Source organism: Sceloporus undulatus, chromosome 1 (genome assembly GCF_019175285.1).
Source record: "Sceloporus undulatus isolate JIND9_A2432 ecotype Alabama chromosome 1, SceUnd_v1.1, whole genome shotgun sequence".
NCBI classification, from domain to species: Eukaryota; Metazoa; Chordata; class Lepidosauria; order Squamata; family Phrynosomatidae; genus Sceloporus; species Sceloporus undulatus.
The window spans coordinates 233,625,370-233,648,252 of record NC_056522.1 but is presented as its reverse complement, the minus strand read 5'-3'; the positions used below and the strand labels follow the sequence as shown (position 1 = coordinate 233,648,252).

The 22,883-nt window shown below is 44.8% G+C and overlaps 1 long non-coding RNA gene across 1 annotated transcript in view; it reads right to left on the bottom strand.

The window, feature by feature from the left end:
* LOC121919213 overlaps positions 1–22,456 on the bottom strand; it is a 63,929-nt gene extending 41,473 nt beyond the window's left edge. Inside the window, exon 1 of the long non-coding RNA XR_006101415.1 lies at positions 22,167–22,456. This is a non-coding gene — a long non-coding RNA (uncharacterized LOC121919213). The remainder of the gene's footprint in view (positions 1–22,166) is intronic.
* Between the last annotated feature and the right edge of the window lie 427 nt (positions 22,457–22,883).

The following is a 22,883-nucleotide window of genomic DNA, read 5'->3' as shown; positions in this document are numbered from 1 at the left end:
TCCAGTGGCTCACGGTTAACCGAGGCAGTGGCCGGCTTCACTGAGATTGTGGCTGGACGTGCCGCAAAATCTGGATGGGATGCCCTTTCATCAACCGTGCAGGCCTCAATTGAACTTTGACACGTATGCCTCCCTGGAATGGCTGTGTGGCTGCCCACCTGCTCTAAAATGCTGTGTTGTCAAGGACAGAGTGGTCGGACCCAGGACAAGCATCTCCACATCAATGCTCTGGAGAATGCTCGCTGTCGAGAAGGCTTTGAGGGCATTGGAATCGCTGTCGCAGGCAAGGTGGTCCTCCTGAGGACGACAACACCACCGTGATGTATTACATAAACAAACAGGAGGCACCAGATCCAGGACTCTGCTCGAGATACCTTCGCATTTGGGACTGGTGGCATCCAGAGACAGGGGCTCCTCCAGGCGATTCACCTCCAGAGAGGACAACGAGTTGGTGGACGCGCCTAATCGATCCATCTTCGGTGTGTGCCACGAGTGGAGGCTCCATCTGGAGACGGTCATTGACCTGTTGCGATCGGTGGGGAACCCTCCAAGTCGACCTCTTCGCGACCGAATGGAACAGCCACTGTCGCCCGTTTCTGCTCCAGGAAGCGAATGGACGGATCCCTCGGAGACGCGTTCTCGCCTTCCTTGGGACGGGAGAGCTGCATCTACACCTTTCCTCCTTCCGCTCATCATCAGATGTGTCCAAATGACAACGACCTTTCGAGGTGATCCTGATCACTCGTGGTGGCTGAGACAGCCCTGGTTCGCATCCCTTCTCCACCTCTCCAAAATATGCTCCTCCGCCTCGACTCCGTCCCCCTGCTTCGATCCAAGACGGCCCGATTTTGCACCCGACATCAAGAGCCTGCCGCTGGTTGCCTGGAGAATCCAGCCCTAGCCCACTCCGCGCGGTGAGGACGGTGATCCTGGCCTGCACAAAAGCCATCCACCCAGCGGTCCTATGCCCCAAGTGGGAAGTTTAGCCTCTTCCTTGATCGAAATATCTGTTCTCCTCCTGCTCAAGTCTCCATTCAGTGGTGCTGGAGTTTTTGATGGCACTGTTGGATGAGGGTTGTTGCCTCACATCCATCAAGTGCTACCTCTCTGCCATTGTTCCAGGTACCAATTGGAGGGTAGGGCTTCCTTTTAGGACGCCCACCCCCTGGTGAAGGGGTTCCTAAGGATGTGCAACCGGTACCATCCTGTTCGGACGGCCTCGGCTGGAGCTTGGAGGCGGGCTGCCCGTCGCTCCAATCCAGCCCTTTGAAAACCGGTGGCCATAGAGTGGACTTGAGACTATTGACTTGGAAAACCGCTTTTCTTCGTTGTGGCCATCACCTCTGCCCTCAGTGCGGGCGAGTTCGTGCTTGCGGAGGACCAGCGCCTTCCTGAGGTTTCATCACAAGGACAAGGTGGTGCTCCGCTCCGGGCGACATTACCTTGTTGCCTAAGTTTGTGTCTGCTTCCACATGTTCAGTCAGGACAATTGTTTGGCTACCCTCGCGTCCATCCGACTCGATGCGGAGCGAATCCTGCACTCTCTTGATGTCAGGAAACCGCTGGCGTTTGTACAGTTAACTGGACAGAACTGCTGCCCTCCATTTGGTCCGAGAGACTTTTCCAATGCTAGACTCGGAACCGAAGAAGGGTTTGCCACGTGTCTGCGCGAGGGTTTTCCAAATGGGTGGCTGGTACAATCACCTCTCTGCTATGAACTGCTGGGGAAAACCCTCTGGCAGGGTTCGGATCCCCACTCCACAGGCAGTGTCAGCATCCTTCTGCATTCCGTGTCGGGCATTCCCTTGGAAGATTTCCTGTAAGAGCTGCTGTCTGGTACCAGCCATTGACTTTTATAAAGCAACTATAGCTGGACACAAGGCTATCCGAGATGCAGCTTTTTAGGGGAGCTGTGTGTTGGTGTTCAGTGTTGCATTGATTGCACTACTGATGGTTTGTGTTTCAACACGATGTACATGAAGCCCACTGTTTACATTCTGATTGATGTTGATTTGCCACAATTTCCATGGGACTGGTCTTGCATGACCTTTTATTCCCTTTCAGTTTGGCAATGTTATTGCTATGTTGAGTTTGTGCATGAACAAAAAGCTGACTCTTTATGGTCAGTGTGTATTGCTACAATAAATATACCTTTGGTTTATCCATAGCTTTTGGTATCATGACACTCCCTCCGCCGCTTACCTAAGCTTGTCATCGAAACCCATTTGGTATTATTCACAGAGACACGAAGAAGGAGGACAGGTTTGCTTACCTGTAAACGGTATTTCCTTCGAGTGGTCATCTGCGAATACATACAAATCCCACCACCCACCCGTCCATCCCTCAGGTCCTGCTCTTAATGGCTCTTTCCATTGCCTGCTTGGCGAAAAATTGCGGAACTGGGGAAAGAGCAGGAAGGCGGAGGGCCGTATAATGGGGTGGGCGGAGTTACCACGAACGCCAAAAATGTCTATATGTTGCAAAGTAAACTTTGCCCATGATTCCAGAATTTCCGAACACACTGGGCAGCGCAGTGAACCCATTTGTATGTATTCGCAGATGACCACTCGAAGAATACTGTTACGGTAAGCAACTGTCCTTACCCATGGGTTCATGCTATGTGGGGATTTCAACCCTAAGAATACAGTTCAGCTTCTTTGCAGTTCTTGCCATAATTGTGAACCCAAGAAGTAGAGATGAGATCCTGGTTAACAGTTTGCCACCCTCACAATTTTTCTTTCTCCAAAGATGTAATAGCTTTGGCCCTTCTCCTCACTCGGTTTGCTCCCTCATACTGAAGAGAAAACTTTCTCCACTCCACGGGTTGTTATAGAGAGTCGGAAGGAGGTGGGGTAGAAAGAAAGGGGTAAAGTGATCATCATCAAGTAAGGGAGTAAACATGCTCAGGGTACTGTGATCATAGCCAGACTGACAACACCACTACCTTCACTATTTTTATTTTACTGATCACATGACACAGGTCCCTTGCTTCCCTTTGATCATCCTATCAAAACACCTATGTAAGTAAGTGGGCAGAAGGATTTTCAATGTGTGTGTATAGGGATAGAGCGGTTATTATGTTACATTGATTTCTTAGCCCTCTTCTGTCATGCAATTGTCTCCATTTAACTTAAAATTTGGTGTGGGTGTGGTGTGAAAGCAGTTTTGCACACTTCTGTCTGCCATTTCAGAATTTGATAGCTGCCCTTCATATCTTCTTTGTTCTGGCTTAGCTTTAACAGTATTATGCCATGGTGGTGGACATTACAGATCAATCCTTTGTCAAATCTGGGCAAGGTGCAGCATGAATATTACAGCATAGAAACCCCAAGAATTGGAAACTAAGGCTGGAACTTCCTTGCATGCCAACTGTCCATTATGGCACAGTGCCAGAAATAGGTTGGAGGTAGATAATTCCTTGCAACCAATAAGTTTGAATGGGAAAACAGAAAGAGATACAATCGTAAAGAAGGAGGAAACCCCAATAACCCTCCACCACCACCACCACCCACATATGAAATCAATGCTGCACTGAGAGCAGGATCCACATCAAGTCAATGTAAATTGTTGGGGTCTTTAAATGAAAACAAATACAAGTGATTCTGGAAAAGAGATTTGAAAGTGGGACAAGAAAGCTGCTTCTTTGGACGGGACATAAAATGTGAAGGCCAACGCTCTAAGCAAGGGTGAAAAATGGGGGTGGGGGTGGCCATTAGCCATCCAGGAGACCTTGGAGGGCTGCAATCCCACACATGTACGCCCACAGGAAACCAACTAACAAACATTTTTTGTTGCCAATGCCCCCTCAAAAACACAACACGCCACTAGGGGACATAGGCATTTTGATACTTCCTGAGGGCTTTTTACGGGTAATTGGGGGGGGCATATTGAAATTTTTGCTCTTTCCGCCTGCACTAAGGATGAAAAAAAAAATAAGAAAGTGTGTACAGTCAATGCAACATGACGGGGGGCCAACAACCAATGTCAGCAACTCCAACGAGTCCCTGGGGTTAAATCAGACCCTTGGACAGAGCTGGCAATGTACAGAAGCTGAAGAGTGGTCCAAAGTCCAATTGGGATGACAGCAACTGGATGTCTTCCAGGAACGGCAGCAATGCAGGAACCACCTCCGGGGACACACAGCAAACCGATGCTGAAGCTTCTTCCGATAAACAAACCAGAGAAACAAAAGTCCCCAAAGTGCTCTTTATTAACGTGCTGATAATGCAAACCAGATCTCTAAACCTCCAAACCATATACCAATCAACTCTAATTCAAAGCACACAAGCTATCCCTTGCACCCCTGGGTGATAGAGGCCTTCCAGACCAGGGGTCTCCCAAACCCAGAGTTCAGGTGGTGTGACCATGTCATGTTCGCCTGGGCAAGCCAGACACTGTTTCATCATCCATGGCTACGTGCACTTGGGGGGCACTGAAGTGTCCCGTGAGCCAATGAGCTCAGCTGTGGTTGATCAGCCTTGGTCCTCGCGGAATGCTCATGGCCAAACACACACACAGCCAGGCATTTCCCTGTGTGCTTTTTTAAAAAAAACCCTTCAATCGCTGAACAGTACATTACAGGGAGCTACAGACTGTCTTTGTCCACTGTCTCAGTGCTTTCCTGCATATGTTCATTTAAGTTTGAGATTAAAAAAAAATTCAGTGTCCAGTCTGTCAGGATCTTTAAATCAAAAACAAGATCCTAAATGGTGCCTCCTCACATTGCTTCTGCTCCGACAAAAAAAAAATAAAGAAAAATAAAAAAAAATCCGGTATATGTTTTGGCCTCCAGTAGCCTGTTTTATTTCATCAGTACAGACTTTTGGTGTGTGTGTTGTTCTCTTTGAGTTGCAACACATATGGTTATTAAATAGCATTATACGGCAAAAGCAATAAGAGGCTAATTTTCGATCACATAACTATGGGGGGAAAACTGTTCCAAACTGAGAGGGCATAAATGTAATGTCTGTCTCCTCTTCATCTGACTATGACCTAGAGTGGAGACAGCTGAATTGAAAATCAATTTCCAGTCAGGAGCCGGGAGAAAGGTGGGGGTCGCCGCATCCAGGAAACAAATAAATAAGGGGGAAAGGGGGGGGGGTTGAGAGATGCTTTTGAAATATTCGTGAAAATGAAGGCTTTTTTTTGTAGCATATAAGAAAAATGGCAGGTGATTAATGAAAGCTGATGGTCCTCCATCGGGGAGAAGACCGAGAGGAACCAGGACTGCAGTGGTCGGAGGCGAAGCCTTGCCCACGGTGTCACGAACCTCATCGATGCCATGTGGCCCAGAGCCACTTGGATGTCTCCGGCCCTCACCCTTCTTTGAGAGATGCAAGGCCTCAGCGCCGCCACCAACGCCTGGAAACGGTCCGGAGGGAGAAAGGCGGAGCATCTTTCGGAGTCGAGGATGGCTCCGATGAACTTGGCCTGTCTGGTCGGGGTGAAGTGGGACTTCTCTTCGTTGACGACCAGTGCGTGCAAGGCGAATGAAATTGCCTCTCGGAGCTCCTGCTGTGAGTCAGCGACAAACAGCCAGTCGTCCAGGTAAGGGAAGACCCTGTAGCCCTTCGGATGAAGGTAATCCACCACCGGTGCCATGCACTTCGTGAAGACCCTCGGAGCCGTGGCAAGGCCAAAGGGGAGCACGTTATAGTGGTACGCGGTGGAACCGACGGCAAAGGCGAAGAATCTCCTGTGAGACTCCCGAATTCCGATGTGGAAGTAGGCATCCTTCAGGTCGACCGTCGCGAACCACAGGCCCTGGTGGAGAAGAGGCAGAATAGAAGCCAAGGTTACCATCCGGAACCGACGGTATTCAAGGAAAAGGTTCAACTCCCTCAAGTCCAAGATGGGTCTGATGCCCCCATCTGCCTTCGGTACCGTGAAGTACCTGGAGAAAAAGGCCCTGGAGCATTGTTCGGGCGACAAAGGGGAGATTGCCCCCTTGTCCAGCAAAGTGCGCACTTCGTCGAGAAGGGTGTCCGAGGGGTGAGTGGACATGAAGGCTCCGGTTGGGGGGAGCTCTTGGAACTCGAGGGCATAACCCCTACGGACGGTGTTGAGGACCCACGAGTCCGTTGTAATAGAGGCCCAGGTGGTGACAAAGGGCCTCAGAATGTCCAAAAAGAAAAAGGAAGGAGAGACGAAGCGCGCTGCAACCCTTCAGGCTCTCTTCTTCCCCTAGTCGGTGTACTGCCGGCGAGACTTTCGGTACCAGGACGGAAAGTTGCGGCGGCCAGAGGAGGAGGAGGAGGACTGAGAGGGGTACCGGCGTCTCAGGGAGCCCTGCTGTTGAGGTTGTCAGTCCTGCTGGAAGGTCCCTTGTGACTGACCTTGCAGCTGCCACGGGCGCTGCCTCTTCTAGAATGGCGGGATGGAAATGGACGACATCTCATGCTTCCTTGCTGCCACCTTCATCCTGAACTTGTGGTTCAGGCGCTCGTCGGTGTCAGCGTGGAAGAGGCCGGTACTGTCCAGGGGCATGTCCTCGATGGTTGACTTGACGCTGGCATTGAGGTCCGACTCCCTCAGCCAGGCATGCTGGTGCAGTGCCAACGAAGCCAACATAGCCTGTCCCGCGCAATCAGCCACGTTTCTGGAGGCGGTGATAAGCCAACACCCGACCGAATGGGCTTCATCCCAGATCTCTACCAGGCGTCGCTGGACTTCGTCCGGGACGTCCGGGACGAGTGGCGAGATCCCCTCCATCAGTGTCTGAACATAGGCCCCCATGCAGGCGGTGTAATTGATGGCCTTGACGACGAGGGCTGATGCTGAGTAGGCCTTCCTGGCTAGTCCATCGATCTTTTTTGCCTCCCGATCAGCTGGGGAAGTGGCCTGCTTGGGGACGAAGGTCTGCTGGGCCCCTTCGACAATCACCGAGTTCTGCCTGGGGTGGTCAGTCAACCAAGAGCAACTCGATGGGGAGATCTGGTAGAGAGCCTCGATCTTCCTAGAGGAAGCGACGAGGGACGTCGGTGCGTCCCAAGACCTCCGAACGATGGAATCGAAGGACGGCAGCAGCGGGATGGAAGGCGGCGTGGGCACCCGGCCATGAACCCAACGCTCCACCGGATCCCGAGCCTCCTCCTCTGGGTAGGAAAGATCAATGCCCAGAGCCCTAGACATCTTAATGATGTGCTCATTAAATGAGCACACATCATCAGTCGGGGAAGATGGGTCCGGGTGATGGATCTGCTGCAGGGATGCCTGGACGGAGGTGTCATCATCGTCCGAAGGTTCTCCCGATGGCAGCAAGGGCTCGTCCTCGGAATCGGTGGCCGAAGTGAGCGGGATCTCCGGGACCCTCACTCAAGCCGCTGGGCGGGCCGGGATCTGCAGAGCTGACGGAGCAGTGGAGGAGCGACGCGGTGCCGACGCTGAAGGTGAAGACGTCGCACGCAGGGATGGAGGCTCGTCACACGGAGGAATGACCGGACGGAGATTTAGCCTCGTAAACTCCCTGAAGGTGGTCTCCCTTGGTACCGACATGTAGTACCTGCCCGACTCGGCATCAAAAAACATGTCGGTGTCCTGGTCCATTGACTCATCCACGTCCGAGTGGACCGAAGGGGGAGGGGAAGTCCTCCGAGGGAAGTCAACTACTTCCGCGGCGGCCTGGACGAAGTCGACCGTCGATGGCAGTGGCGTGTCGAGGATCGTGGCCATGTGCGAGGTCGTCTGCACGGCGAGGGAGCCATCAGAGCGCGGGCGGGCTGGTGCCGAGGCCTTCTTTGAAGGGGAGCGCTGTTTGTGGGAGGTAGGCTCCTTTGCCTTGGAGGAGGCCTGAGATCCGGTGTGGTCTTTGCTGGACTTAGGCTTCTTGAGCACAGAACCCTCAGCCGCCTCCTTGTGGTGCCTCTTCCTTGAAGATCGCGGCGTCTCTGCCCGGTCCTCAGGAGAAAAGAAGGGGTTGTCCCCGACAACTTATGGGGGCGCTTGGAGGGTTTGTCGGTGGCACTGGGTGCATTGGGACCACGGGCCACATCGGTGGTGGTGGAGGCTCCAGCCCTCGGCGGGGCAGACACCACGCTGGACACGCTGGCCCAAGAAGAAGAGGCAGGCGGCGAAGCCAATGGGGCCGAAGATGGACGGGGCCCTCCCTCTTGAACTTTGCCCAGGGCGATGGCTTAAGTGAGCCGGGACTCACGGTTCTTGCGGGCCTGAGAGGAGAGGGACTTGCAAAGCGAGCAAGCCTTCGTATCATGGTCCTTGCCGAGACACAGGAGGCAGGAGGAATGGGGGTCCTGGATGGGGACCTTACCCCCACAGACATCACACTTCTTGAAGGGTGCTGGCATCCTTCCGAAGTTGACGAAGCCAAGAGGAGAATCCAAAAACGAAGTCAAACGAGCCGAAAGTCCGAGTTACCAGGGGCAGGAGAAAGAGACTGGTCAAGAGACGGTCCGAGGTCAAAGTGAAAGTGATTCCAAGCAAGCAAGAGCAAGCGAAAGTTCCCTGAAGCAGCTAACGCGGCGGAAAAAAGGAACTGGGGAAAGAACGAGAAGGCAGGGGCCTTATAACAGGTGGGCGGAGTTACTGCCAAAAAGTTTCTATATGTTGCAAAGTAAACTTTGCCCAGTGATTCCAGAAGTTTCTGAACAGCACTGCGCAGGCGCAGTGAAACCCATTTGTATGATTCACAGAGACCACGAAGAAGAAATCATATTCTCTCTTAGGCAAGTCATATTCTCTCAGCCTCAAAAGAAGGTAAAGGCTTCTGTACAAACCTTGCCAAGAAAATGCTTTGACAGGTTTGCCTTAGGGTCACCATAAGTCAGAAATGACTTGAAGGTGCACAACAACAACAACAACAACAACAACAACAACAACAACAACAACAGAATGCATATAATTCCCAGGATTAGCATGTGGTTTTGGATTATGAATACTACCAGAGTTATTGTTAACACAATGTTAAAATGGTAACCAAACACTATAAATTTGCAAACATTTGGATACTTTGTAAAAGTTTTAGCCAAACAGTTAATTGGTCCATTAATGCACATTGCCATAATCTACTTTAGCTATCCAGGGACAGATTAAGAATGTCTTTCCAGCTAGTAGCAATTACCATAAGAACTGGTGCACACACAGAGCCAATTAATTCTTCATACTTCACTTGCTGATCAACATGAATAAACAAGGAGAGTAACCCAATAATAGGTGAAGCTTGCAACTTCTGACCCATTATTAAATTTGTTTCCTCAAAAATATTTATCCAAAATCTTTTTACTAAAGTATAAAACCACCACAAATTGATATTCAATGTTATGTATCAACCACACTAGCAAAAAACATTTTTAAATGAGTCTAATTTTTGAATCTAATTGGTGTGTGATGCCATCTGTTAATAATTTTAAAAGTGTGTTCCCCAAAGAAGAGGTCAGCCCTATTTTCTGAATCTCTGCTCCCAACTCATTTCCCGGGCATTTTTAACACATAATAAATTTAAATATGCTAAATCTAGTAGGGAGGGATCAGGTGTAGAGGCTAAATTTCTCCTGGAAATCTTAGCATTTTGATCAGTTTTTTCCAAATCACATAGCTTGGGTTTAAAAGGAAGGAAGAACTGCAGAGTGAACAGTATAATGAATCTATGGCGTGGGACAGACTGTCCAAAAAGGACAGTTTCCTGTGCCCAGTTTTGGTCTGTGGGGAAGCCTTAGCCTCCAGACTGCACGGCTTCCCCATGGACCAAAAAGAACTTCTTGCAACGCCATTTACGATGTCGCAGTGCGCCAATGGTGCATTTGCAACATCATAATGGTGTCATGACGTGCGGATGCTATGCGTCCAGCACATTATAATAGTGGCGCCCATCTGTACAGGGTGCCGCCATTTTGACGTCATCGTGACATGAGAGAGGCAAGGGGTGTCTAGAAGCGCTGGCCCGAGGCACCTCTTGCACATGACAAGGGCGTCCTTTTCAGCCTGTCTGGACTGGGCCTATGTGATTCTATTAGAACCAAACTGGTTCTTTCAACTGCACTCCTGATCTGAGGCACAATGTACTAAACAAATCACAAAAGTGATATAAATCTTTTCCTCCCAGCACTTAAACAACTTAAACGTATAAATACAACAATCAACATCAATGAAATAATATTCTGTTATAGTGCCCTGAGCATTACTTGTTATAGTCATTGCTAAATCTGATAGAAACTGCTGTGTTTAACTCATTGAACCATTCTATTCACTTCGCTTGGTTTTTCAAGCTTGAGTAAATTTGTTTAGAAATAAGGTATAATCTTTGACATGATTGTTTTCCCCAAAGCTCTTGGGAGTGGGAAGGCCAAGAAATACAATAAATGAGTGCCTATGCTTTTCATATTTACAATGAATATGACATTTCTGGATGTGTGGGCCAGAAACTGAGGATAACTTATTAACAGAAACAGTTAAGCTTTTTAATAGACTAGCTGCCATGGCATTGGGACTTAGATCATGATGGAAAGTTTGAGCAACGAAGCAACAAATTCATTGTTGCTTTTCCTTGAGGGCAAGGCTCATCAGGAATTCCTGCTCAGTAACCATGGGAAATGGATGGGAGCTGATGAGAACTGAATTACATTCTTGTCCGTCTCCTGCTTGGGCAGCAGAGTTTCCAAGTACATTATGTCCCAACACTTTTGCCTAAGTTATTCCGCTATCTGTTGCTGAAAGCCCAATGGAAACAATCAGTTCATAAAGTTTGCTATTCAATATTCTTGTGAACTGTTGACAGCACACTACTGTTCCAGTGGAGGAAAATGGCAATAAATGAAATCCAATTCATTTTTATTGCTTTTTAAAAAAATGTTTAAATGATTTTGGAGACAGATTCCATTTAACAGATTCCTGTGTGTATTTTACACTTCTCAAGCAATTTCTATTTAATGGCTGCTTTTATCCTCTTAAAAAAAAACACGCATTGCAGATGCTGCCTTCTCCATTCAGCTATTTACTCTGATTCACTGAACTTCAAACATTTTGGTCATGTTTAGATAAAACATAGAACACTGTCAATGGGATTCCACTGTGGCATAATCAAGATAATTATAAGTATCAGCTTGCTCAAAGTTTAGATCAAAATGATACTTAATGGACCATGGAGGGCAATGGAGGCTTGATAGCCTTTCTCCACTCACTATCTGACTCTGTCAAAACAAAGCCCATTCTAAATGCGCACTTTAGCTTTAATAATTTAGGATTGCAACATAGAATGAAAAGAACTGTGGGTTTCAGCCCCAAAGAGCACTGTGCATTCTCACCACATGGTCTCCAGGGTCAGTTGAACTCCATCCAAGGGTATTAAAAGAACTGGCAAATGTAATATCGGAGCCATTGGCAATAAATCTCTGAGAACTCCTGGAGAACAGGAGATATCCCAGCAGACTGGAGGAGGGGAAATGTTGTCCCTATCTTCAAAAAGGGGTGGGGGTGGGGCGAGAGGATCCCAACAATTATCATCCAGTTAATCTGACATCAATATCAGGAACGATTCTGGAGCAGATCATTAAACAGAGAGTCTATGAACATCTACAAAGCAATTCCATAATCATAAAAAGTCAGCATGGATTTCAGAGAAACAAGTCATGCCAGATAAATCTATTCTCTTTTTTTGATAAAATTACCAGCTTGGTAGATGAAGGGAATGCTGTGGATATAATATATCTTGATTTTAGTAAGGGCTTTGACAAGGTTCCCCATGACATTCTTGCAAACAAGCTGGTAAAATGTGGGCTAGACAAGGTAACTGTTACATGGATTTGTAACTGGTTGACTGGCCAAACCCAAAGGGTGCTCCACAATGGCTCCTTCTCATCTTGGAGAGAAGTGACTAGTGGGGTCCCACAGGGCTCTATCCTGGGCCCAGTGCTATTCAACATCTTAATCAATTACTTGGAGGACAGAATTGGGGGAATACATAACAAATTTGCAGATGACACCAAATTAGGAGGAGTAGCTAATACCCAGAGGACAGGATCAAAATTCAAAATGACCTTAATAGATTAGAAAGCTGGGCCAAAGCTAACAAAATGAATTTCAATATGGAGAAATGTAAGGTACTGCACTTAGGGTGGAAAAATGAAATGAACAAATATAGGATGGGGGACACCTGGCTGAATGAGACGATATAATAATCTCAGATTCAGGGAGACCCTGGGAATACATAAACAGAGGGACTTGTCAAAAATTATTGTAAAGTGGCTGAATATCCAGCATCCCAACATGCAGCTCACCACTCCAATTTTGACAGAATCCACAGGGCTGTGGATTGCAGACCTTTGAAGCCCAATGTCCATAGAAATGTATTGTTATGTTTTGCTAGGTTTTTTTTTGGGGGGGGGGGGACACTCAAGTTCTAAAAAATTTGAACAGCATACCTAATTTAGATGATCAAGAGTCCAGAGTTCTGGTGCTTCAGGACATAGTGCAAAGCACTCTAGGCAAACATAACGCAAAGCATTCTAGCCATTTTAACGTTAAAAAGGGATCAAATATGTCTAGGCTTATCCATTTAAGCTCTCATTCACTCATTATGGAGGCAAAATGCTAACTGCAGCTATGAAGATGCAGTTAAGATCTGCAAGCCGACTGATAAGCACCAGTGTGATATAGTGGTTTGAGTATTGGACTATGATTTTGAAGACTTGGGTTCTATTCCCTGCTTGGCCATGGAAACTCACTGGGTGACTAGTCACACACACTCAGCCCCCTGAAAACCTCATGATAGGTTAATCTGAGGGTTGTCATAAACAACTTGAAGGCATATGACAATGACAAAGTCAATTGATATTCAGATCCCTAGCGGGTTTGAAGATGCTGATGGTTCTGACAGGGGAGAAGATGGCAAAAAACCATGGTAAATGATTGGAACGTGAAGGGCTGTTTTCCTGGGAAAGTAGGGATTAACCACAACAATGAAACGTCATTTCACAAATGTTGTGTGGATCATTTGTTCTCATTGTGTGATTGATTGATTGATTATTGCAAATAATAATAATAATTTGTATCCCGCCTCTCTCTGTATTGGATCAAGGCGGGTAACAACAAACATAAGAACAATGAAAATAAAACACAACAAACCACAAGTAAAAACATAGCAAAACATATAAAACCCAATTCCCTATCTCCCTCCCACCTTAAAATACCATTAAAAGCGACAATTCCCAACTGGAGAGTGAACATTCCAAGGAGGTCAATTTGGGAATGCCTGCAGGAAGAGATCCATTTTTATTGCCTTCTTAAAGGCCTCCAAAGATGTTATAAGGCGGATCTCCTCCGGTAGGTCGTTCCACATATCACAACTTCTCCCAAAATGGTACCCAAAGTGGCTTTGAATAGTGGAATATAGCATTAATATAGTGTGAAAGAGCCTTTTGTTTCCTCTTTTCTCTACATGTGACAAATTATCAGAAAAATATGGTTCAAGTCTCTTAAGAAGATTGATCACAGAAAGTCCTGCACCAGACCAACAGCTTAGAATAGGTGGTCTAATAAAATCTTGTCCATCCTTCCATTATATTTACATCTTTCCTTAGGCACGAAAGATAACAGGTACAAATATTACACACAGAGCAACAGGATTCGGCTGTGCCTTTGTATGAGCTCATGCCAAAATCCTGCCCAAGGCTCAGTCTGTGAGGAGTCCAACTAGTAGGAAATCAGTCCCACACCACTATTGCTAACCTCTATATCCCGTGTATAGAATTCCATTCCAAAGCCTGAAAGCAACACACTGCTAGGTTAGACGAAACAGAGATAGAAGTGCCATCAGAATATTGAAAACATTTCAACTTCTGTTTATTTATTAACCTTGCTATCCAGATGCCATTGAAGTGAAGAGATAAGGCAGAATCAAAGATAGCAAAACAATAACTCCAAACTAATTACTACAGCCCATTCTGTCACTCCCAGAATACCTTATCTGCTCCTTTACTTCCAAATAAATGGCCATCTAGTGGTTCATTATATTTAGAATTGAAGGTAGCACTGCATCCCAGACTAGCATACATGGAAAAGAATTTTAAAGAGGAATAGAAGCAAACATATGTCATACAACCTCTCTGATTTATACAAGGTTATGCTTGCAGTTGCATCAGTTCCCTTCTTAATACTTAACACTCTTTTGTTCTTCTCATACTTTTATGATCACAGCCCATATGTACTTCCTCCTGCTGCAAATATGAAAAGCTCTTTGGATATCTTATGAGAGGGAATTTATTTTGTTTTGAAATACCAAATGTTCACCCAAATTGTATGCTCATACATAATTATTTCTTTATTTTTCAACACTAAATGTACTGACAAATAAATTTGTATGCTTATCCATAATCACTCATTTTAGTTATCTAGATTTTAGCAATGCAGTCCCACACATATTTACACAGACGCAGGTCTAGTAGAGTTCAAAGGGATTCTTTCCATTTAGGATTGCAACCTAAATCTAAAAGGCGAAACCTCATTTTTTGCAATTGCCAAACGATTTCATAACTGATACTATTTCAGAACTTGAGATGGGTATTAGCAGATGCCATGCCTAATGATGATATGTCTCCAGTCATATTCTATGTTGCTACAGCATATGTAAAGCCAGAATAGTGTACTCTCACTTGACATTTCATTAAGTGACAATTTCTAATTATAGCGAGAATTATATCAATGAAATGTTCAACAGTTTCAGTTAGGAACATGAGGAAGTGGAGGGTACACAACCTGGCCCACATTAAGCAAAAACACAGACTATTCATAGCAAGGCAGTACTATCAACTGCAGTTTTTGCCATTTTAAGGAAAGAGACATGGCCTGGAGTATATGAACTATGAAGATGAAATGAAGGCTGGGATGAAATCTGAAACTGGTGTAGTGTATCAAATCCTTCTGGATTTTAGATTGAGAGGTTAAAAGAAAACGTTAAATTTAACTACAGGAACCAATTTCTACCTAGAATGATGTAGAAATAATGCTTTCACGTTTTGTTGCTTTTTCCCTAGCAAAGAGTCTCTGAATTCAAAGCATAACTTGAAAACTATTTTGTGTTTCTTCCTTTTTTCCTGAATTTTTGAAGTCACTTGCACATCTATAAACCAAATACATGTACTTGTTCCAACTTGTGTCCTAATGCTTACAAAATCTAAACCTCCCTTCGAACAAAATAGCCTGAGTCCCATGGGTTAGGCCTAACCAGAGTAGACCCATTGAATCTATTGTTGCCTAGGGAACAAACATGTAGAGAAATCACATTGATTCAAGCAGTGGTCACCAAACTGTTTTGCACTACTGACTCCGTTCTTCTTGGATGACAACTCTAATGCCCCTCTACTCAAAAAACATATATTTCTTGATATTAGGCCTACTGTTCTACTGCACATGCCAAACAACCAATCTCATTTACTGCTCCCTTTGCCACCCCATCTACCTGGGAGCAGCAACCAAGTAAGTGGCTGAGAAGTGGCTGAGAAGCCTCTCACCTGTGTTGACCTTGTGGCAGAGATGTCACTAAGGGGCATGCAGGGTGTGGGCCACAGTAGAGGACACCTTATGTGGGGTGATACTACAGCCATCATCTTAGCAACGCCACTGTTGCTCCCTAAAAGTCTGTCTTTCAGAAGAAACAAGAGATTAGCATACCTTGTAAGACACAAGGTGCTCAATGGAAGAGAAGGTGTGGCCAGAAAGTGGGGTGGGGTGCAGGAGGAATCCAGGAATTCATCCTTCTCTTAACTCCAAAAGCAGAAGGCTCTTGTTAGAATAGAAGACAGCAGTCTCCACCTTTGGGAGTGAGGTGCTGGAGGAATACAGGGATGCTGCTTCAGGTATCCCAAAATGGCACTGCTTCCAGCCACAGAAGAGATTCTCTGCACCCAAGCCACACAAGAATTTACCAACCACCACTATTTGTGAAGGATGCACCTAAGGGAGTGAGCTCCTGTGGGGATGTGAAGAGTGCATGAAGCAACCAGCATGGCTCTGCAGAGGTTTTAAGAGACCCTAAAAAGAAGTTTCATGCAAACCTTATCCCCATCATGATCCTAAAGGCCGCTGATTTCTTTTCTTTCTTGTACACCAGTACTTTGACTGAAAGACCCCTTGCTGCCCTTTTCCCCCCTCATTGCCCTCCTCACTGCCCTCCTTGATCTTTCCACCACCCCCAGGGGGTGCATACTGCCCACTTTGGGAATCACTGGTTCAAGGGATATACAGTTAGCCCTCCACATTTGCAGATTTGGTTATTGACAGATTTGATGAATATATTCTCTCTAGGAATCTCTAGGTCCTACAGCACAACTCAATGGTCAAGTTCCACCCAAAGTTGCATGGGAAGAGGTTCTGACAGAGAGCATGTGTCTAAGAATTTGTAGGTCTTCCAGTGTATTTTTAGGGTCAACATCCAGCAGATTGCTTCCTGGTCTCCTGGGCCCAATACACCATTCAAATAGTACATCATATTCCACTCTGTCCTATCCGCAGAATTCTATATAAGGCAGTGTGCCAAGTCTGATTGGGTGTCCTTTCATTGACAGGGGATAGTTCAAATCGTGCAACAGTCCCAAGTGTGAAATGTCACTGTTGGGGCAGTTGTGATACTGGCAGTCAAGTGATGTCCTATTCTGTTCTTGCTTCCCCTCAGTCTGATCATACTTTTTGTGTGTTTTTTTCTTATTTCTTTTCAAATATTTACATCTTTAAGATATCATGTTGAGCTTTGAACCTGTCTAAAGTCTTATGCATGGATGACATTAATGGTTCATCATCATCATCATCATCATCATCATCACATCATCATCAGTTTTATTTCAAGGCAGGGTACAGCATATTAAAATACAAATAAAACACCGATATTGTTATTTGTTTCAATGAAAGTACAGTGGGCCTCCTAAGACCCCTGTGAAAGTGGAAAAACCACTAATAAAAATAAAAAAAACCCACATATTTTACAACCACACACAAAAGAGAAAAAGTACAAAAAAATATAAAACCATCATACATAAAATACACCACTCTAGGGCCTCCAGCAAACAGGAGTGCAGTAAAGAAATGTATAATGGGACAATGCTATTTGACATGACCATTATTCCTTTTTATCAGAATTGTCATGATAATGCCAACAATAATAAAGTGCTCTTGACAACACAATAAATCAGCAGGAGTGCTTTGTTTTCAACAGTGATTTTATGACAACATGCAAAAGGATGGAACTTTCATCCTTAAATTTTTTAAAATATATATATAAGCAATATTGGATGCCCCGTTGATTTAGTCTGTCAGGGTGTTGGTAGGACAGCATGGCCAGATTTCAACCCAGAATCCCTCCAGCACCTGCTGTTTAACCACACAGAGATATCTCTCTTACCACTTGACTCTATTTAACTCTTGTTCAAAACTGGGATAATAAAAGCATTCTTACCCTGCTGGGATGTTGTGAGAAATAATTAACCAAATGTTTCAAGCTCCTCATACTTTTCTGATGAAAAGCTCCTATGGAGTACCTTATCATTAGAACTACACTGAATGCCACCTCCAGCATATGAACCTGATGTGAGCCATAGTTATGCAAGTAATACCCTAAATAAAAGTTTGAATTAGTGGATCACTTCTTGTATGTTATTAATTTTTGCTTGTGCCATAGGGTACTCACTAATAATTTTATAAAATAGTTCTCATCCTATTTGGCAACTGTGTGCAGCTGATAAGAGGCTGCTGATAAAATATATTATGTGTAGTTTTGTACTCCTCTGCAGTAACCAGATGAAAAGCCACAAGCAGAAATTCTTTCCACTGTCATTTTTATTACTCTTTTAATCAAACTGTAGGTGGCTACAAGTAGCCTAATTAATGATGATGATCAATGTGCTCCCACATCACTTATTTAATAACCACATTTCTCTCCACATTGCTCACTCATGCCACTCGTCCCATTATGTTACATAAATGTTGTTAGGATATGGCCTAGGTAGAAAATGTTACCTTGAGGGCAAGGTTGATTGACTTAGTTGCTAGCTCAAGAACTGGGTACTGTGCCTCAGGCAATTCCAAGTGGACACTTTGTTGAAAAATGTCCTTTTGTTTTAGAGGAATTCTGATGTCATCTTCAACATTCCCTGCATGAAGGATCTTGTAGCATTTCTGAAACTAACTGCAAAAGATGTTTGGAAGATTTTTGATGTTACTGGATTTGCAAAAGATGTTGTAGCATGAGTTTTTGTTGACCAAGAGGCAAAATAGACCACCCCAAAATGCCAGATTGGGGCTGCCATGGCAACCACATGCCACAGTCCCAGTCCAGCTATTTGCCAGCACAAAAAGAAGCAGCAGAAAACCAGCTTTTCTAGTGCTGCCATGGCTTTACAGTGCTTCTGTAGCATGTGATGTCTAAACACTGTGCTGCCAGAGCACTGTAAAGCAGCTTCTGTCTAAATGGCTGGCAGTGTGATGTTGGTTTTATGCCAGCTTGGGGGACATGCATAGTATGCCATGCCCCCAAGCCACCAGGAGGGGGGCTTTTTTTCTGGACTGTTTCAGCTCCAAATCTACAAAATCTCATGCTACAATTTCTTTTATACAGTTAGGCCCCAAACAGAGAGGCCAAATAGAGCTGCTTCCAGCCACTTCAAGGGCATGACATTTAGATGACACCCTCCCCTGATGTGACTGGTAGCCACTCTGAGACCACCTAAAGCCACTAGCAAAAGGAATGGATTAAATCCACTCCCGCTGGCAGCCCATTCCAGATTGCAGTGGCAGCCCTCTTCAGGAGTGGTCTGTCCGTCCTGCAGTCCTGAGCATTTCAGTAAGGCCTTTGACAAGGTTCCCCATGACATTCTTGCAAACAAGCTGGTAAAATGTGGGCTAGACAATGTAACTGTTACATGGATTTGTAATTGGTTGACTGGCCGAACTCAAAGGGTGTTCAACAATGGCTCCTTCTCATCCTGGAGAGAAGTGACCAGTGGGGTCCCACAGGGCTCTGTCCTGGGCCAAGTGCTATTCAACATCTTAATCAATTACTTGGATGACAGAATTGAGGACATATTTATCAAATTTGCAAATGACACCAAATTAGGAGCAGCAGCTAACATGCCGGAGGACAAGATCAAAATGCAAAATGACCTGAATAGACTAGAAAGCTGGGCCAAAGCTAACAAAATGAAATTCAACACAGAGAAAAGTAAGGTACTGCACTCAGGGTGGAAAAATGAAATCCACAGATATAGGATGGGGGACACCAGGCTGAATGAAACTATGTGTGAAAGGGATCTAGGAGTCCAAGTAGACCACAAGTTGAACATGAGTCAACAGTGTAATGCTGCAGCTAGAAAGGCCAATGCAATTTTAGTCTGCATCAATAAAAGTATAGTGTCTAGATCAAGGGAAGTAATAGTACCACTATATTCTGCTCTGTTCAGGCCCCACCTGAAATATTGTGTCCAATTTCGGGGCACTACAATTATTATTAATAATATTTTTTTATTTGTATCCCGCCTCTCCCTGTATTGGAACGAGGCAGGTAATAACAAACAAAAACAATAAAATCAAACATGACTATCAATATACAATTCAAAAAGGACATAGAGAAACTAGAGCGTGTCCAAAGGAGGGTGACTAAAATGGTGAAGGGTCTGGAAACCATGCCCTATGAGGAACAACTTAGGGAGCTGGGGATGTTTAGCCTGGAGAAGAGAAGGTTAAGAGGTGATGTGATAGTCCTGTTTAAATATTTGAAGAGATGTCACATTGAGGAAGGAGCAAGCTTGTTTTCTGCTGCTCCAGAAAACAGGACCCGGAACAATGGATGCAAGCTACAGGAAAAGGGATTCCACCACAACATTAGGAGGAACTTTCTGACAGTAAGGGCTGTTCAACAGTGGAACACACTCCCTCAGAGTGTAGAGGAGTTTCCTTCCTTAGAGGTCTTTAAGCAGAGGTTGGATAGCCATCTGTTGGAGATGGTTTGATTGAGAGTTTCTGCATGGCAGGGGGGTTGAACTGGATAGCCCTTGTGGTCTCTTCCAACTCTATGATTCTATGATCAAGGCCAGAGTGGGTTTTGACCCATCTCTTTCGGCCCTCAGTCTCAAAGGTGCTTCAAGATCTCTTTGCATACTGATATTTCTGAATAACAGGACTCTGTCTCTGAATTATTCCCCTGCATGAGGTCCTTTAAAAAGAATTCCAAAATCAGAGGAAAATATTCTGGGGATGACTAGAGCAATAGCTTGAGCTGCCTGCCTCTTTCTGGAGACCTTTGCTGAAAGTCACTGCCTAATCTATCTGAAACTGAAGGGGGAGGGTAGCAAGCCCTCCCAACCTATGCCGGAAGGGTCCTTGGAGCACCCAGCAACAAAGAGAGTCAAGAGTCCGAACTGTAGCTCAAAATAAGCACACCTTTATTTTCCATACGGGGTGACAGCTGCCTAAATGGCGATTCCAAGACTGTCACACCCAATTGTCTTTCTTCAAACCTTTTATACATTTTAAAAATGCAAGCATAGCTTAACCAGCATCTTTCCAAGTTAGCTTTTCACATTTCTTAATAATTCTCCAGAACCAGTTTATTGACTAATTCCTGCCTTCCTGCCTTCCTGGCAAGTTTCCACAGTTCTGGTTAATCTTTCACAATCCCATTGTTCCTCTTTATCTCTAGTTCAGATTGCTTGGCCATGCTATGCTGTAATCATTAAACTGCCCAACTGTCCTTTAGACTTTTTAGGTGGTTGTCTCTCTCAAAACCATTCTTTCAGAGCCCCAGAATTCAGGATTTTGGCCAGAGAAGTTAGTTTATTCTTTTGGCTAAAGTCTTGGCTCTGGTTTTAAAAGGACCTCAGTCAGCTTGTCTACTTTTTTTTTCCTTTGCCTGTCCCAGCCAGGAGGATTCCCTAGTTTCTCACAAGCCCAACAGGGCAAGACAAGGTATTTTCTCAACATCTTATTCCTATCTTTTGCAAGTATTTTCTTTGCACATTGCAGCTTCCCAGAGCTGCCCTGCCCACATTCTCTGATATGTGTGTTTCACACACACACATCCACAGCTTGAAAAAATTTAAAAAATATTTAAATTCCAAAAAACTAACCTTGATTTTGTGGATGATTCAAACCATGGATAAAACATGCATGAATACGGAGGGCCTACTGTTCTTTTTCCATTTGTGAAGCACTCTCATAATCTTGCTGTTTTCCAGCATAACTCTTGTATATATGCTGATTGCTATTTGTTCAATAAAACTCCAATTTTAGAGAATTTTGTGTGAATGTGGGTTTTCAGTCCAATCTGACTGACACACTATTTTGCCAAAGTTATAAGATCCCTTATAGGCATGTGTATGCAGAGCATGTACTATGAGTTGATTCATATGTTCTGAGGGTACACCTGGTAACAACAGAAGACAGTCACAGAAGGAGATTCGTGTTGACATGCATACCCTTGAACATCTCTTAGTATTTATTAAAGTGCAATCCAATATTATACTTGCCCAGGTTTTTAAAAATATCTTATTTATAATCATATATTGAACATAATGATATGGTTTACCCTGAATGGAACAAGCTTAACCGTAGTTCAGTGTTACATTATGATCCTACAAGTAGTATCTAACCAAGAGTGTGGAACTGCCTTTATCCTGAGGCAAAATTCAGAGAGATTCCCAGGAGCTAAATTACAATGGCAAGCAGAGCCAAAGGTAAAAAACAAAACAAAAACAAAATAGCAATATATTTTAGTTAAAAGCATTAAGTCCCAGTAAATAGGTTTAGGACAGGCCTAGTCAGATCTGCTTACACTGAGACATGCCATGATTACATCCCATTTGGATTATTGTTATAGACTTTAACTGGGGCTTGTTAGCACACTAGGTCAGGAGAAAAGGAATGTTTCCCAAATCATGTATACATCCAGGTAAACAAGACCATTAAGTCTAAATGTCTGAATTAAGTGCTCCTTCCTTCTCACAAGTAATCTGCATTTCCCCCTTGCAAAGTGAGACAAAGAATCTCCTCACACCCAAAGCAGTAAGACAACTTCTCTGCCTACCCCTGTGTTGTCCCCCAGCCAAACCTCCCCATTCATACATCTTGGGGCTATCCTGATCCAATCACTGTTTTTGTCAGACTAAAATTAAAGCCATCAACCAATCCAAAATCTCATTGTCAATTCCTAAGAAAAGATATCCAACCTTTGTTACCTGATCAGATAGTCCATCACTTGAAACTAGTTTTCAAATATCAATATGGTCCCAGAACGTATCCTCTATGCACACAGCCGGCATACTCTTCTCTAAATGTTCTGTGTCACCCTCAGACCTCCCAGGTTGAGCCACTCCAGCTTTCCAAGGTCTGTTATCAGACAGGTAATTATAGCCCTCTACAAACCCTAAAACTCCAATATCCCTTTCCATTTTCATTTTGGTTATCTCCGAATGCTTCTGTATGAATTGCTATCATGTATGTATGAGATATCTCTTAATTCACCCAAAACCTAAATAGGTGCAAATGGTTCAAAGGTTACTTAAGCCTCTTGCAAAAGCTAATTTGCTCAACATTTAAAGTTACAGACAGCTTGTGGGGACCCTCCAGTCCCTCCCACCTGTACAGGATGCCTTTTGAAACTGTTCTAAAATTTCAGTGAGTTGAAAATGCTGCAGTCATGTTGCCTACTGGAGCAGGTTATAGGGATCATATAACCCCTTGGCTGAAACAGCTCAACTGACTGCTAATCCATTTCAGGGCAGAATTCAAAGTGCCCATTATGATATTTAAAGGCCTACATAGTTTCAGTCCATATGAAATCCATCTCTATATGAGCCTGCCCAAGTTCTAAGATCTTCAAGGGAATGCCTCTTCTGAGTCTCATAACCATCACAGGCATGCCAGGTGAGAACACAGAAAACAGCCTTCTTGGT